Source organism: Nicotiana attenuata, chromosome 1 (genome assembly GCF_001879085.1).
Source record: "Nicotiana attenuata strain UT chromosome 1, NIATTr2, whole genome shotgun sequence".
In the NCBI taxonomy this organism is placed as follows: domain Eukaryota; kingdom Viridiplantae; phylum Streptophyta; class Magnoliopsida; order Solanales; family Solanaceae; genus Nicotiana; species Nicotiana attenuata.
In genome coordinates, this window is record NC_031989.1 from 14,685,573 (window position 1) to 14,704,440 (window position 18,868).

Here is an 18,868-nt window from a genome sequence, read left to right on the forward strand (position 1 = left end):
AGGGGGGCCTGGAAGGACCGCAGATGCGGTAGAGCAGCCGCACCTGCGGAACAGCAGAAGCGGTCAATAGACCGCAGGTGCGAAAAGTGCTGGGGCAGAAGGGATGTTTTAAATTGGGGTTGGAGTTCATTTCACTCATTTTTCATGGCTTGGGCGATTTTTGGGGGAGCTTCAAGAGAGGATTTTCGTCATCAACGACGAGGTAAGATATCCTCACCTATTATGAGTTAAATACATCAATTATGTGTGGATTTAAGCATGAATTGTGTAGAAAAACTTGGGGTTTTGAGGGAAAAACCTAGAAATTATATTCTTGGAATTTAACTATAATATTGAGTATGGAATTTGGTGAAAATTATATATTTGAGTTCCTAAGGTCATGGGTAATCTTTATCTTCGAAAAATTTCGGATTCCGGGCGCGTGGGCGCGAGGGCATTTTGGATAACTTTTTGATCGGAGTTAGGAATTGCTATAAATTAGATTGTAATGAATATTTGAGCATATATTAATGGATTTGCGTAACCGTTAGTTTTGGAGCGTGGTGCATCAATTAGAGTCGTCGGGAGGGCGTGGAATGTCAGTTATGGATCTTCGGAGCGAGGTGAGCCACCTATGGGAAAAGGATTTAGGAATGCTTCCGGATTATTACTGTCCAAAATCCTGTTGATAGAAAGTATCATCACAAAAACATTACTCCATTAGTTCACAACCAAGATAAAGTCATTCTAAAGTTACGAAAACGTGTTCTGAAGAAGAGAAGCTAACAAGAATTTCTTCCGTTAGCTTACAAGTGAATCAGAGTGGAGATATTGGAAAGTTCTTTAGGAATTTGACCACTCAGTGAGTTGTTATTGAAGTGGTTGCAGACACAAGATATGTTCACATAAGATAAACAAAGATAAAACCTTAGACTTCTTCCAATTTTCATAACAATCAAAATGAGTTGCACTCACATATGTTGCATACTATTTAAATGGGAAAGGATTTAGGAATGCTTCCGGATATCTGGTTCTGGTCTATCTGGAATATTCTCAGGTTCAAGAGATATCCAAGCTGATCAGGTAAACATCCTGAAAACCGATTTCCGTTCAAGAGCCTGCATATCAACATAATTGCACTTGGATCAAACCAATGGACAAATTTTTAGAACATATTCTTCACAAGCATTTGGCTTTAAAGGGCAGCCTGGTCCACTAGCTTCTGCTATGCGCGGGGTCTGGGGAAGGGCCGGACTACAAGGGTCTATTGTGCCCAACCTTACCTTGCACATCTGTAAGAGGTTGTTTCCACGGCTCGAGTGACCTCCTGCTCACATGGCAACAACTTTACTAGTTACCCCAAGGTTCCCCTTTACTCGGCTTCAACATTAGTAAATCAATATGGAACCAAATAACAAGAGGAACTCAATTCCATCCAACTTACAGAAGTTTCAAAGACTTGATGTTTCAAATCTCTCCCGGTACACTTCCAGTCAAATAATTCCACATGAAATTCCTATGAGAAAGAGAATTAAAAATATATTTTATAAAACAGTAAGTTGCATATATAATAGAAAAATAAGTTAAAAATTCCATTTTGTTATTACATATTGAATAATGTTATATGTGAAATAATATAGCTCACATAATTTTAAGATGGGATAGTTGTCCAAGCTCAGGAGCTAAACTTCCAGAAAGATTCATATTCATCAAACGGCTGCACAAGGAGAAAAAGATGTTTAATGTCATTTCATGCATTGCACTCACACAAGACGGTAGTAGTAAAGAACCATCTTTTGCTAGAGGTTGCAGCTAATTACAAAATCTTGGGGAAATGTCCAAATTTACCTATCTACTATAACAAATAAGTAAATTTTATTCTCCGTTATACTTCGACCATTTATAGCTGAATCCAACATAGACATTGTTGTTAATACTTAATACCTCAAATCTTATGTGGAAAACACCCTTGAAAATTCCTTTTCGCCTCGACACTCAGCAGTAGCTTTGTCTGAGGTGTTTGCTACTTAAACTAAAGAGCAATTACACTATGCCAGAAGCTACTGTTATAGTTGATTACAACATAGACATAAGCTATGCTTCACCTAGCTTTAGGGCGTAAGGGCGCCTCATAGGAGCCTTAAGACCTACTTTAATATGTCCATCCTCGTATTTTTCAACCACTCTGTCAAATATACCAATTCTCTAAAAACAGCCTCTGAGATATGAAAAAGTATTTTTAGAACTTAAGACATCTTAAAGCAACCCAAAGCCCTTCCATATGTTATATAAATGTGATACTAAAAGAACATAAAGTGCCCAAAACCAACTTCTTGCGAAGTTCAAACCAAGCATTTAAAATTATCTTCCCATGGAACTAATATGTTCTACTTAATATAAGAACAAACTTACGCCTAACAAAAATTTCCATCGGTAACTACAAATAGCATATTAAAATTATCATGTCAAAAAATATATCGAACAAACAGTGCTACAAGAAACTAGTCAAAGAGAAGAAAAGGTTAAAATGGAGTATGATTCAAAGCATCAGATAACAGGAACATTACAAAGGAATTAGAAAATATTTCTAACTTAAAACAAGCAAAAAATCTAAGCAGAGAATTGGTCTACAAGAGTAAATAGCATGATCAACTCAAACAAACTCCCCAAAAAATACATCCCACAGACCACATATCAATTGCAGTTGAGTATTGAGTAGATCCCAACAAAACTTCAGGAGCTCTGTACCATAGAGTAACAATCTGAACAAAAAGAATAAACCCAAATCAGCAATCTTAACTTCCAGATTTCTTTTTCTTTCTATATCTTTCTGGTGATTTAGGGGGCAATGCCAGTATTAAGAGAGAGAAAAATGTTAACCTCATGGGTGTAGCTCTTTATTGGGACAGTGAAAGCCCTTCCAAGACCCAAATCAGCAATCTTAAGTATGCCCTTCTCTTTGTCCACTAATAGGTTCTGTGGCTTCAAATCTCTGTGGAGAACTCCATGGACATGGCAGTGAGCGACCCCTTTGCACAATTGATATAAGAAAGTCTGGATGAGAGAAGGAGGTAGAGGTCTAGGATTAGGACCTTTACGGTGAGAATCGACGAATTTCTTCAGATCAGTATCCAAATACTCAAAAACTAGGTAAAGTAGGGGCTTCCCATTTTTGTCTATTTGTTTGACACAGAGGAGACGAACGATGTAGAGAGAATTGGTTTTGAAGAAGTGATATTTCTCTTAAAGCAGTGGGTGGGATCCCTTCTTCATCCATTTCTAGCCGAGTTTTCTTTAGCGCCACCCGTCTCGATACACTACTGGAGGTGGAGGTAGGGTTTATTTTATGTACTTTATTAAATTAGTTAAAAAAATATAAAATGACAAGTCACTTGGCGGGCTAGTGAATTTTAGCAAAAAAAAAAAATGAGGGAAATGAATAACCGTTCCCATAGAATTTTTTTTCCAAACCCGTTCCAATATACATGTCTATTGGGACGGTTTACAAATCCGTTGCTAAACAAATCTCTATGGCAACGGTTTTTGTTACAATTGCAACGGTTTTATGTCTAAAGTGTGCTATACCACCCAAAGTTCTATTGTAACGGTTGCAACCGTTACTATATCTACTCTATGGCAACGGTTTACAAACCGTTGCCAAAATAACTGTTCCCATAGATCCATTTTCTGGTAGTGGTTCTTGATATTTCTATCTCCCTAGAGTTATTGTTCATCGTTTTGGTGAGGGAGACTGTTAATGCACGCTGTGGGATGCCATGTTATGTGAGTGTTAACGCACGAAGGGTGATGTCGTGCCATATTGTGAGTGTTATTGCACGAAGGGTGATGCCGTATCATGTTATAAGAGAGTTAATGCACGAAGGGTGATGCCGTGTACTTTCTTTTGCTGTGATTACTTGTCCTTATCCGTTCTAATTATACCGGTTGATCAAAGTTCTAGATTCTGCTGTGATCCTTTATCTTGTGATCCCCTCCCAATATTATACTGTACAAGTTTGTTTTGTGGTGTCTTGTCCTAGCCTCGTCAGTACTTCGCCGAGGTTAGGTTCGACACTTAGTAGTACATGGGGTCGGTTGTACTGATACTACACTGCACTTCTGTGCATATTTCGGTATCGGTCCTAGCTGATCGTGAGGTTAGCAGCTGGACTTGATCGTCGGGAGACCAAGGTAGATTTGTTGGCGTCCGCATACCCTGGAGTCTCTTTCTAGTCTTGTCATTTTACTGTTTCTTTTCCTTCAGAACGGTGTATTATCTTTCAGACTCTGTTTGTAGTAAATCAAAGTAGCGCGTGAGTTGTGACTCCAGATCCTAAATGTTTTAGATATTTTGGATTTTATAATATTTCGCAAACTCTGTTTAGCTTCTGTTTAGCTTAATTAACTCTGTTAATAAAAATTGGCAGAAGTTGATTTTGTAAATTCTCTGAGGTTGGCTTGCCTAACAAGTGAAATATTAGGCACCATCACAATTCTGAAGGTGGAAATTCCGGATCGTGACAGGGAAGGTCAAAGTTGTGTGCTTATGGAGTAGCAGTAGAAAAGAGGAGAGAAAATGGAAAGAAAACTAATACTAGACTGTAGAAAAAGGACGGACAAAAAAATGTGAGAGGATAAGAGAACGGGTAACATTTTTGCTGGAATAAGAGCTTATTTGATTTTAGGGGATGAATAATGGAGAGGACGATTAAGGAATATGAATGGAAAGAAAAAGAAATGAAAGAAAAAATTTGGAAAAGGGAAAAGAATAGAAAAAGAAATATATAACGAGAATGCAATTCAATTTCGCTCATTCATCTCACGTTCTCTTTGATTTGACTTCGCGAACATTTTAGGAAAAAGAATTTTTTTTAACCATCTGTTGAATAAAATCAAATAAATCTATACATATATTTAATTCAAGTTAGATATATGTAGAGATTTAAAAGCAAAAATATATTGAAACATTTGTTCTTCCTTTCATTATAAAATCTATCTATATAGAATAGGAGAAGCAAAGCCATATTATTGTGCCAAGTGTCACAACCAAATATCAACATGTGTAAAGTTTTAGGACCAACCTCCAATAAATTTGGAGATTCAAAAAAACTTAAAATATGAAAAAAAAACTTACAAAATTTATTCACATCATGGAGTCCACGTTTTTGGGCATATATTTATTGAAACTAAAAACTAAAAAAAAATTACAATTACTCCAATTCCAAAAAATAGACTCCTAAATTTTTTATTAGTTTTTAATTTATTATAAACCTAAATTCGCCAAAAAAATTTAAACAAAATTTTTACATCGAAATAGGAAAAAAGAAAAACTAAAACGCTTCACGTGCGTCTAATCAATTCAAAAAGAATTGACACCCACGTTGTTTTATTAATTTTTTATTTAGTTTATTAAAACCTGAAAATTCAATAAAAAATAGAAAATTTTACAAACAGGAAGAAAAGAAAAAAAAACACTCCACGATCCCAAATACTCCACGATCGTCTTTGCAAACGTGGGTATCAAAACCTAACTCCATAACCTAAAAACTGTTTCCTACACTGATACTGTCCCAAACGTCTGCTCCTCCTTTTATTTTCTTTTCCGTTCCCTTTTTTTTTTTTTGCTCAAAATACACAACTTTACAAATATGGTTACAACGCTTCATAAAATCAGTCAAATTTCAAGCAACTCAATAGAATCTCAAAGTTAGAGCCCTTCGAATGTGAGAAATTCCGGATCGTTTCAAGCCTGAAATACCAAATTTCATAGAGTTGATTTTACAAGATGTAAAGGTAACATATTCAACTTTACATAGTTTTAAAGTTTCTCTTCTTTGCTGGTTTAACGGATATATTTTCCACAATAAATTGTATTAATTAAACGATTATGTGTACAACCGGTATTCTATTTCTGTTTCTGAAAGTTTATCATCTGAAAGTTTTTTTTTTCTTTAGGACGAGCATACAGAAGTTTTGCTTATATATGAAACAATTTTGTGCAGTACAAATATTACTCTATCTATTTCTTAAAGTTGGATTCACAATTGTGTTTACCAGACAACAAATCAAAAACTAGGACAGCAATCTGAGGCTGACATTAAAACAGATGATAATTTCCAAGGAAACAATCTAGGACAATAATTCTCATTTCAAATAAGTGACATACATATGCATCATGCTTCAATATCAATATTTAAGGCCACCCGTCTAATTTTTCTCATGTACTGTAGGGCTAATTCCCATACATGAAGATCTGGATAGCAACTTATCTGCTGATGTTGATAAAAAAAAAATACGGCGCACAGGTGCAGAATTCACTCCTTATCCTTTTTTGTTATTTATGTTTGTGCAAATATGCATCTTCAAATGATTGAGTTCCAGGTCTTCAATCTCAATATTTAAGTCTATCATGTTTATTTCTCTCATGTATTGTAGGGTCAGTTCCCATAAACGAAGATATGAATGCTAAGAGATCTACTCATTTTGATTAGAAAAATATACAAAGCCCAATTAGGATACTAGATAAGTAATGCTTTAAAAAATCTCATAGCGGGAGCTTAGTGCACCGGGTTGCCCTTTTTGTAGTATTTACTAATAAAGTTTTGGAACAATACAACAATATCCTGCAGAGTAAATGTTGGTGTTCAAATATAACTTCAGTCACGTGTGTTTGATGGCTCATGTATCACGGTGAGTGTGATATATCGAGCACTGAAATTTTGTAAGATGCATAATATCTAGAATTGCTTCAGCGTTTTAGTATATATTAGTGTTCATTATATATTTATTTTTATTGTATCGTAGTTGTAAATATAACTTGTGGTCCATTCTTTTAACATTTATACAAATACTCTTTTGAACTCAGTTTTAAATTTCTGTCATTATACATTTATAGCTTTGCGCGTCCCGACTAAAAAATAATACAGCTCGCTGTAGGCACGTCGAAATTATGATCTGCTTATGCCATTGGAAAGAGGACTTCTTCAACTACATTATATACACAAATTAGGTTAAGATTCTCTGTATATTTATACAGATATTTTTTGAACTCAATTTTCATTTTCTTTCGTTGTGCTTTTAACAACTTTGCGCTTTCTGACAAGAAAAATTCTATTTTGCCGGTGCATCATCTCTTTGTTATAGCATAGTATTTTTATTTTAACGCTTTTATTTTCTTTTGCTCTCACTTCTACAGAGTTACCAGTTGAGTCAATATCAAGCTACCATGGTGCACTTGAAATATCAGAAAATTTCATATCCATATATCATAAAATTACAAATGATTTCAATTGAAAGTCAATTCGATCTCCGGTGATTGGTGGTTTACCCATAATGAGTAATCTCTTAACTTTTTGCTTCACCTTTAAAAATGATCAACAAAGGAGGAATTCAATGTTCTCGAAAGTTTATTCATTAAGGCTACTAACATGAAGGTTCTTGTGTTCAAATCATCCACTCATGATGAGACAATTACGTCTGCTAGCCCCAAAGTGAAGATCAACCCATATGAAGTCAGGTAATTTGTGAATACCAATATTTCTATTTTTGGAGGTTCTACAGATGAAGGAAATCACTGATAACAGTCGCGATGAGGTTTATATGTATTGAGTAATTTTTATTAACTTCAAATTAACTATTTTGCTATTATTGGTTTTGTACAAAAATTCTAGCGTATTTTCAGACCTTATGAAGTAAGTTTTTGGTTTCGCATGTTTGTGGTTAGTTTAAGAAGCATTATGATGATCTTGCCATAAAAAGTTTTATGCAACGATGTGGAAATTTATTTCTTTTATAAAATTATTTTTAGTAAGTTTTGAAAAGATTATTGCAAAGCTTAATGGTTGGTGCTGACCTGTGTAGTTTTATTTGCTTGATTGATGGAATTGTTAGTTCTGATATTTGTTCAGTTGTTCTTTTTATTGTGTGATAATTTTTTTTACAGCCGAATTTGAATGCATATAAGAGCTTAAGGAGGTTTTAACTTATGAATTTGTCTATGCAAACTCTCAAAACAACTAAATTCGGCTCCACTTCACTTTTCACATTATGTCCTTCATTATTTATTTATTTTTTTGTTCAAAATACCATGTTATAATAACTGTGGAAAGACATCCATTTTAACGTGAAAATTTGTACATTTTCTCTTAAGCAAAAATATGCTTCAGCATTATTACATAATATTCTTTATCTACTCCCTTTTATTGTAAAAATTTATTCACGCTCAATGTTTTCTTTGAGGTATTCCTATTTAATGTATTTATTCTATTGTTGATTTCTTATCAGGTGTCAGTTTGTGAAGTAAATGATCTTTCGCAATAACATATTCAAGTACATGTCTCTCCTTATTAACATTAATTGGTGCACTTGATCTCAAGAAATTCTATTCCATGTTAAGATGTAAGTGTTTGTTAGTCCTTTGAGACTCTTGGTGAAAACCGGTTCTTTTAAGTTCGACGTGTGCTTCAGGTATGTGCCATTGGCATCTCTTTATTAATCTCGTGAAATGCTGCACCTGAATATATTGTCGTTTAATGTTGTGATTTTAAGGTATAAGGGTCTAAAGACAGAATTTTGAATGATAAATTATGTTTTTTTTAAGGAGTTGCAATTTGAAGTTTGAAAATTTGATGCATTTACAGTCTTTCTTTGTGTGGAGATGTTAAGAAGAACCAGTACCATGGAAAAGAGCTGCATTATTATGTATTCGAAAAGTTTCAGGGTTGAACTGGGAAGGCGGACTTTTAATAGGTTGAAGTATAAAAGTATTTTTCTTAGGCAGCAATTAGTGATGGCTATGTGTTGAATGAAAATTTTGATGAAGCTTTGAAACTCTTTAAAGACATGTAAATGGAAGGTGTGGAACTCATCCAACTTTTTTACGAATGTTCAAACTCCGCAAAATCGAAATTCTTTCATGCTCCTTTATGTATACGGTATTCCTGCGCAACGCGTGGGCACGGATACTAATTCTAATAATGACAATGAAGTTCCTCCAAGCTCTACAGGAATAAATATTTACTTGTTGATTTCATCAATACTTTTTTTATTTCAGAGGATATGTTATTTCACTGTTACTCAATGGAAGAAGGCCAAAGAAAAAGAAAGAGAAAAACAAAAAAGAAGAAGTACTTTTCATAAGCAATAGTTTAGCTATTAAGTGGAGGCACTCAATAAATTATTTTGCTAAACCAACTGTGATGTAAACTAACTTATCAAGATGAACTTCTTGAATAGAAAATCTGAAAATTATGCTCGAAATTAAATTATTGAGCAAGTTACCTCGCAAAACACCATGTTGCGAGTTAATAATAATTGTACATGTAACCATCTCATAGATGCATCTTATGTGGTATACATGGCAGATGAATGGGCCCATATTCACCTTTGATATTTCCGGCATTCATGGGATTCAACCCCACTTTTAGTTGGTCTATTAATTAATGAGAACAAGTAACATAAGAGAATTCATAAAGAATTTTCTAGTTGTTTAATATTTACCCATGTGAGTTATCTATTATTTTTGCACATCATACTTAAATTGATATGGCTAAACCAATTATGCCAACTGAATAAATTATCAATATTGATAAACTTCAGGTTTTACACCATGACGTGTGCTGTAACGACCCAACAGGTCGTTTTGAGTCCCAGCGCTCCGTTCAGCAGTCGGAGGTCATGAACAGCTTCAGTTCAGGTATTATGACTTGTACGCGTGGACGGAATGGAATTTCGGGAAGTCCAGAGTTGATTTGAAAAGAGAATTCTTATTTCGGGAGCTTAAAGTTGAAAGAATGAACTAGGATTGGAATTTTGAGTAAACGACCTCGAAATCGGGATCTGAAGGTTCCGGCAGGTTCGTATGATGATTTCGGACTTGGGCGTATGCCCGGTGCGGATTTTGAATAACCCGGGGGCGTTTTGACGCCTATTGTGGAAGTTAGCATTTTAGAAGGAATTTCATAAGTTTGGTTTGAAGAGCATTTCAGTGTTATCAATGCCGTTTGGAATTCCGAGACTAGGAGTAGCTCCGTATGGTGATTCTGGAGTTGGGAGCGCGATCAGAAGTGAATTCGGAGGTCCGTAGACCATTTTGAAGCCATTTGGCTAAAGATAGAAATTTGAAGGTTTTTGAGGAGTTTAACCGGAGGTTGACTTTTTGATATCGGGGTCGAAATCCAATTCCGGAAGTTGGAGTAGGTCCATAATATCAAATATGACTTGTGTGCAAAATTTGAGCTCAATTGGACGTGATTTGATAGGTTTAAACATCGGAAATAGAAGTTTGAAATTTTAGAGTTCATAAAGCTTGAATTGGGGTGTAATCCATGATTTTAGCGTTGTTTGATATGATTTGAAGCCTCGAACAAGTCCGTAATATATTTTGGGATTGGTTGATATGATTGGTTGGGATCCGGGGGGGCTCGGGTGAATTTCGGGTCGTTAACGGATCAAATTTGGAAGTTGAAGAACAGCTGAAGGGATCTGGTATCTGGTATTTCCGCTTCCGCAGAAATGGGACCGCAGAAGCGGCCCCGCAGAAGCGAGGACGAAGCCGTAGAAGCGGTTGGGCGTGGGGGCAGCCAAGACCGCAGAAGCGGCCCTTGATCCGCTGATGCGGAGCCGCAGAAGCGGAAAGGGAGACGCAGAAGCGGAAAAGAGGATTTTGGGGAGGACCGCAGATGCGGTCAAGGTCCCGCTGAAGCGGAACCGCATCTGCGGTGGTATGGTCGCAGAAGCAAAAAGGGCTAAGCCAGGGAAGCCCCAGAAGCGGCCTACTGTCTGCAAAAGCGGAACCGCATAAGCGGCTATATTTCCGCAGGAACGGAAGTGACTGGAGGCAGAGAAATGTTTTAAATCGGGATTTTGGTTCATTTCACCCATTTTGCATGGCTTGGGGGCGATTTTTGGAGAGCTTCAAGGAGAGATTTCATCAACAATATTAAGGTAAGTTACTCCTAATTATTTCCAAGTTAAATACAAGACTATACCATGGAATTAGACATGAAAATTAGCATAAAAATTGGGGTTTTGGTGGAAAAACCTAGAAAATCATATTCTTGGAATTTAGCCACGATTTTGCGCATGGAATTAGGAGAAAATTATATATTTGAGTTCCTAAGGTTATGGGTAATCTTTATTTTCGAGAAATTATGGATTCCGGGCACGTGGGCCCGAGGACATTTTGGTCATTTCACTAAGCGGGGCAAGGAATTTATATAATCTGAATTTTTAACAAGTATTTGAGCATGTTCTCATTAGTTTGTCGTTAATTGGCTAGTTTTGGTGTATTGTGTGTTGGTCCAAGCCTTCGGAAGGATGTAGAACGCCGGTTATGAGTCTTCGGAGCGAGGTGAGTCTCCTTTCTAATCTGGTGAGGGGGAAACTACCCCATAGGTGAGTTAAATTAATTATGTGCCCCTAGTGGTGGAGGCTACGTACGCACGAGGTGACGAGAGTCCGTGCGTAGCTACTATTATGCTATTGTCCGGGTAGTCTAGGACCCAAAGCATGCTATACCTGGGATACTTGGAACCTTATTGACATTTGAATTGTTAGAAATCAAGCTGAACTAGTAAATGAATTTCAAAAGGATTAAACATCGTTTTCTTGAATTGGTAAAAGAGGATTTGGCTTTTATTTGATAAAATAGCCCGGTAAACTCTTAATTCCCTACTTGAGCATGTATTTTATGTGTGCCTACGTCGCATGGATGATTTGCGAGCAGGATATATATGTTTATTTATGGAACGGGCCGAAGGCCTCGGTGAAAATAGATGCATCTATGGTTCGTACCGCTCGACCCTCGGCAGTGCACATTTTACATTTCTGTTGGATCGGGCCGTCGCCTCGGTGTGATTTGCGCATGTTATTTGTCGCTTAAGGATTTTTAATCGTGAAACTTGCCCTTCGTGGCTTGATATAAATTGAAAAGATAATAAAGAATAAACCTTGGAAGCCCTTGATTAATTATTGAAGGTGTTTACCTGTTTTCCTGGCTTCGTGAATTAGAACTACTATATGAGTCCATGATTATCCTCGCATTATTGAATATTGATATTGACCTCTAGTGAGTGTCGAAGTTGGCCATCTCGTCTCTACCCCTTCGGAATTAGGCGGGATACTCACTGAGTACACGTTGATTACGTACTCATACTACACTTCTGTGCATTTTTGTTGCACAGGTATATATACCTCTAGCAGCCTACTGGGCGTAGCAGCACGGATGTTTCTGGGACTAGGTGAGCTGCATCATCCGAGGCGACCGCAGCTAGTGTAGTTCCTTTCAGCATTTGTATATTATTCCCTGTCCCCTGTATTTCGGACAGATGTTGTATTTTATTTCACTTATTAGTAGTCGCTCATGCACTTGTGACACCGGGTTTCTGGGAAGGTTTTTAACGGATTTGTACAAATTGTTATTATTTAAATTTGAATTCAATTAGTGATCTTTTATTTATGAAAAATGGAAGGAAAAAAATTCTAGATTTTCAAAAGTATTAAAAGAGGATTTACTTGATGATTTAGTGGGCTTGCCTGACAGAGGTGCCCGGCGCCACCACGACCCTTAGTGGATTTTGGGTCGTGACAACATGGTATCAGAGCACTAGGTTCCCGTCGGTCTCACGAGTCATGAGCAAGTCTAGTAGAGTCTCGCGGATCGGTACGGAGACGTCTGTACTTATCCTCGGGAGGCTACAGGGCTGTTAGGAGTACTTCCCTTCTTTGTTTCCTTATCGTGCGGTTCGATTCCTTTGAGGCTTATGCCTTTGATTCCTTCCCACTCAATCTTACGCGACGTGAGCGCTTGTTATAAATCGAAAATTGAAGGATTACAATGGCACTAAATGTGGTCGGGATGATTTACCCGGTATAGTTGATTGGACAAAATAGTCACATTATGGAGGGATATTCCATTGTTTTAGCTCCGTAATAGAACTTCTGAGAGCCTTGAGGCTAGGCACAGGTTGCCATGATGCTCATGAGTGATTATTCCGCAGTGTTGTTGTGATGGTAGGGTGTTTGCCCATGTGTCGGGGCAGTGAATGAATTGAAGGGAGGTTTACTCAGTGTGTAATCAAAGGGATTCGGTATGTTATTCCCTGCAGGGGAAAGTCAATCGAACTAAGGATGGTCAGATGTGGACTAGTGGAAGTAACAGAGCGTGGTAATTGCAAGCGTGAAGGAGTTCTCTTCTTTATTGTGGTGATGTTGTCCTAATTGGACGTATTAAGTTTATCGGTGTTATGATCTTCTATGATTAGCCCTTGGGGCAAGATATTGTGAAATGGTATTGGAGATACAACTACCAGATATCGCGGGATGCGGTGGCTCCGAACTGAATCAGTATTGCAAATGCTGATGGTTTGATAAAGACGACCTTCGGAAAGGTTTGGGATTAGTAGCAAATTGTGGATTCAAGTTCTATGAAGATAAATTTTATTAAGACAACGACTGAGCAGCAAAGGATGAGAAAGACATGTGGGAAGTGTCAGGCGGAGATTTAAACTTCTAAAGGGCCAGGTATAAAGGAGCGAGTTTTCCCAAAGTGGGAGAGTGGCGGAGCCGCATAGGGCTTAGTAGTAGTAGGATGGCTACGCGCCTAAGGAGAGTTTGGAATGGTCTGGGATTTTAGCGACGGGCAATTGAAGTCTGCAGGTTTAATTCGAAGCATGGGTTGTTATGCGGCAGGAGATTCGGTATGGCGGAAAGGAGCTGCTTGAAATAAAGAAGGATGCAGCATAACTCTGAATTGGGAAGGCGTTGCCGCGCATTTAATTGATGTTCACGAGGGGTGAATGGACTCGTGCAGCTGGAGAGTGAGCTCGGACTCAGGATGGATTATTGATGTCGTAGTGATGGTACCCCATGCAGCAGCGTTGGAAGATGCCGGGGAGTGATTTCTGCAGGCGGGGTATTCCTGTGAGCAGGTTAGCAGTCGCGTGGTTGGCGAGGCTTCTGCGAAGAGTTCAACTGGATATGCAGGAAAGGGGATTGTTGTATGAATAGTGTTAATGATTTAGAGTATCAATTGGGGTTCTACGGTAAGATATCGAGAAAGCTGGCGATTGATTGCACGAGGTTATGTCGGCAAGAGATTAAGAATAATGGTAAACTCCAGAGTTTTGGTAATAATGGCTCCAAGCTAAGTGGGAGAGTCCCACTGCTTGTGATTTGGGTTTCATGGTTAGCTACTTGCGAGGTTTCCAGTTATTAATATCTTGGTGAGTTATCTCAGCTACGGAAAAAGACCATAAGTGGTAATTTGAGAAAATGACTTGTTGGAGGCATGCTATGGTTGGCCTTATTGGCTCATAATCGAACTTGGGAAGGGATTCAGGACTTATGCCTTGTATAGATACAGGTTTCGGAGGAAGTGATTTCGCCGGGTGCCTCGTCAAGAGGGTATTCATGTGCTATGAGATTTATGGAGCTGAGTATATTCGAGACCAAGTCAGGGCGGGTGGCTCTCAGTAACGGTCCTAGTGAATTCAAGAGGTAAAGTGTGGTGCCTAATGATGTCGAGCTTATAGGTACAATCAAGAATCAAGCTTTGTAGCAGCTTATGAGAAGAGGCACAGAATGTTCCCTGATGGTTGGCTTGTGATGCAGCAATTGGGAAGTACGAAATGGTTCGTAGGAGTTGAGACAGCATGGTCTCGTGATTCAAGGTTACTCTGGATGAGTGTAGATGGAGTATGTTATGTGTTGAAGAGAGTCAGTATTATTTCCAAAGCACTCAAGGATACATTGGAAGGAAAGGGATTGATTAGCCACAGTTGAAATTGGGCATGTTGGGATTTGTGATCAGTTCATTCAGCGTGATCAAGTTGTGTGTATGATTTGTAGCGGTACGTGTGAGGCCTGTCGGCCGCCGCGATTGATGTTATTCAGAAGCCTTCTATTATTATGGCTTGTTGTGTGGAAGCAGATTCCGGAAGGGGTTATGGTGGCTTGGGCCACTACTTGCAGATTTGCATATTCTACGGTTATGGGAATTTACCTGTGTGTTGCTATGGTTCTCCTGAAGTGAGTTAAGTGCGAAGTTCTTGTATGATGAAGTGTTAAAATATTTATGATTCCGGAGTTATGATGAAAATCGTGTTCTATCGTATGTTGGCACGTCGGGTGCAGTGAGTAGCATGGAAATACGAAGTGAGGATCAAGGGAGCAGTTCGGTGTCGACAAGGATGTCACGGGCTCGGATGAGCAAGGAAGGGGTTGAATGATTAAGGTAAATTGGAATTGTCTTCAGCGTCACCCGAGATCGGTGTTTTATGAAAAAGGCTTTGCATCTTGGTAAGGTTTCTTGATCACTTTTCGGTGTTAGTGCGGCTGGTGGTTCAGGTGTGCGGACCCATTGTTTATTTCGGGAGATTTTGGGAGTGTGTCCCACGGGAAGATGGTATAAGTGTGTCATGTAGTCACCTGATTGGCTAGAGATTTAGACCAAGAACGAGGATTTTGGTAATGACATTAATTTGAGAATGTAGGCCTGGAGGGCACCTTGTTTATCAGGTTATGGACCGGGGAGGTTGCTCCAGTTATGACGGTTGTTCTTATGTGTTATGAGGAAGAGAGAGTTATTGTGGACCTTTGAAAGGTAATTGGCCAAGTGGGTGCAATCAGAAATCGGCTTGAGATCAATGAATCGATTTATATATGTGAACAGGGCTTTATATCAGGCCAGTTGTGTTTGTTTCAGCGAGCGTTCCCTGTGGAGGAACAATCGGGGTGTTATTTTGTCATAAGCCATTCCAGGCAATGATGTATTGCTCCGTTCAACAGTCGGAGGCCATGAACAGCTTCAGTTCAGGTATTATGACTTGTACGCGTGGTCGGAATTGAATTTCGGGAAGTCCAGAGTTGATTTGAGAAGAGAATTCTTATTTCGGGAGCATAAAGTTGAAAGAATGAACCAGGATTGGAATTTTGAGTAAACGACCTCGGAATCGGGATCTGAAGGTTCCAGCAGGTTCGTATGATGATTTCGGACTTGGGCGTATGCCCGGTGCGGATTTTGGATAACCCGGGAACGTTTTGACGCCTATTGTGAAAGTTAGCATTTTAGAAGGAATTTCATAAGTTTGGTTTGAAGAGCATTTCGGTGTTATCAATGTCCGTTTGGAATTCCGAGATTGGGAGTAGCTCCGTATGGTGATTGTGGAGTTGGGAGCGCGATCAGAAGTGAATTCGGAGGTCCGTAGACCATTTTGAAGCCATTTGGCTAAAGATAGAAATTTGAAGGTTTTTGAGGAGTTTAACCGGAGGTTGACTTTTTGATATCGGGGTCGGAATCCAATTCCGGAAGTTGGAATAGGTCCGTAATATCAAATATGACTTGTGTGCAAAATTTGAGCTCAGTCGGACGTGATTTGATAGGTTTAAACATCATATTTAGAAGTTTGAAATTTTAGAGTTCATAAAGCTTGAATTGGGGTGTAATCCATGATTTTAGCGTTGTTTGATATGATTTGAAGCCTCGAGTAAGTCCGTAATGTGTTTTGGGATTGATTGATATGATTGGTTGGGGTCCGGGGGGCCTCGGCGGAATTCCGGGTGGTTAACGGATCAAATTTGGAAGTTGAAGAACAGCTGAAGGGATCTGGTATCTTGTATTTCCGCTTCTGCGGAAATGGGACCGCAGAAGCGGCCCCGCAAAAGCGAGGACGAAGCCGCAGAAGAGGTTAGGCATGGGGGCAGCCAAGACGGCAGAAGCAGCCCTTGATCCGCTGATGCGGAGCCGCAGAAGCAGAAAGGGAGACGGAGAAGCGGAAAAGTGGATTTTAGGGAGGACCGCAGATGCGGTCAAGGTCCCGCAGAAGCGGAACCGCATCTGCGGTGGTATGGTCGCAGAAGCGAAAAGGGCTAAGCCAGAGAAGCCGCAGAAGCGGCCTACTGTCCGTAAAAGCGGAACCGCATAAGCGGCTATATTTCCGCAGGAGCGGAAGTGACTAGAGGCAGAGACTTGTTTTAAATCGGGATTTTGGTTCATTTCACCCATTTTGCATGGCTTGGAGCGATTTTTGGAGAGCTTCAAGGAGAGATTTCATCATCAATATTAAGGTAAGTTACTCCTAATTATTTCCAAGTTAAATACAAGACTATACCATGGAATTAGACATGAAAATTAACATAAAAATTGGGGTTTTGGTGGAAAAACCTAGAAAATCATATTCTTGGAATTTAGCCACGATTTTGAGCATGGAATTAGGAGAAAATTATATATTTGAGTTCCTAAGGTTATGGGTAATCTTTATCTTCGAGAAAATTATGGATTCCGGGCATGTGGGCCCGAGGGCATTTTGGTCATTTCACTAAGCAGAGCTGGGAATTTATATAATCTGGATTTTTAACAAGTTTTTGAGCATGTTCTCATTAGTTTATCGTTAATTGGCTAGTTTTGGTGCATTGTGCGTTGGTTCAAGCCTTCAGAAGGATGTAGAACGCCGGTTATGAGTCTTCGGAGCGAGGTGAGTCTCCTTTCTAATCTTGTGAGGGGGAAACTACCCCATAGGTGAGTTAAATTGATTATGTGCCCCTAATGGTGGGGGCTACGTACGCACGAGGTGACGAGAGTCCGTGCGTAGCTACTATTATGCTATTGTCCGGGTAGTCTAGGACCCAAAGCATGCTATACCTGGGATACTTGGAACCTTATTGACATTTGGATTGTTAAAAATCAAGTTGAACTAGTAAATGAATTTCAAATGGATTAAACATCATTTTCTTGAATTGGTAAAAGAGGATTTGGTTTTTATTTGATAAAATAGCCCGGTAAACTCTTAATTCCCTACTTGAGCATGTATTTTATGTGTGCCTACGTCGCATGGATGATTTGCGAGCAGGATATATGTTTATTTATGGAACGGGCCGAAGGCCTCGGTAAAAATAGATGCATCTATGGTTCGTACCGCTCGACCCTCGGCAGTGCACATTTTACATTTCTGTTGGATCGGGCCGTCGCCTCGGTGTGATTTGCGCATGTTATTTGTCGCTTAAGGATTTTTAATCGTGAAACTTGCCCTTCGTGGCTTGATATAAATTGAAAAGATAATAAAGAATAAACCTTGGAAGCCCTTGATTAATTATTGAAGGTGTTTACCTGTTTTCCTGGCTTCGTGAATTAGAACTACTATATGAGTCCATGATTATCCTCGCATTATTGAATATTGATATTGACCTTTAGTGAGTGTCGAAGTTGGCCATCTCGTCTCTACCCCTTCGGGATTAGGCGGGATACTCACTGAGTACACGTTGATTACGTACTCATACTACACTTCTGTGCATTTTTGTTGCACAGGTATATATACCTCTAGCAGCCTACTGAGCGTAGCAACACGGATGTTTCTGGGACTAGGTGAGCTGCATCATCCGAGGCGATCGCAACTAGTGTAGTTCCTTTCAGCATTTGTATATTATTCCCTTTTCCCTGTATTTCGGACGGATGTTGTATTTTATTTCACTTATCAGTAGTCGCTCATGCACTTGTGACACCGGGTTTCTGGGAAGGTTTTTAACGGATTTGTACAAATTGTTATTATTTAAATTTGAATTCAATTAGTGATCTTTTATTTATGAAAAATGTAAGGAAAAAATTTCTAGATTTTCAAAAGTATTAAAAGAGGATTTAATTGATGATTTAGTGGGCTTGCCTGACAGAGGTGTCCGGCGCCACCACGACCCTTAGTGGATTTTGGGTCGTGACATGTGCAATTACCAGTAAACTCCAAGTTTATCATGATATGGGTTTTTATATCAATAAACATCCACTTTAGTGTGGTATTCTTTTATTTGTGTAGTACAAACTGAAGAATAAAGCGGGTAGCTTTTCACATATATATTATCCCGCTACAAGTTGCACTAGTAAAAGATATTAAATCTTTCCTTT

At 38.8% G+C, this 18,868-nt stretch overlaps 1 pseudogene; it reads right to left on the reverse strand.

Annotated features, from left to right (window-relative positions):
* LOC109233273 lies at positions 2,628-10,860 on the reverse strand (annotated as a pseudogene).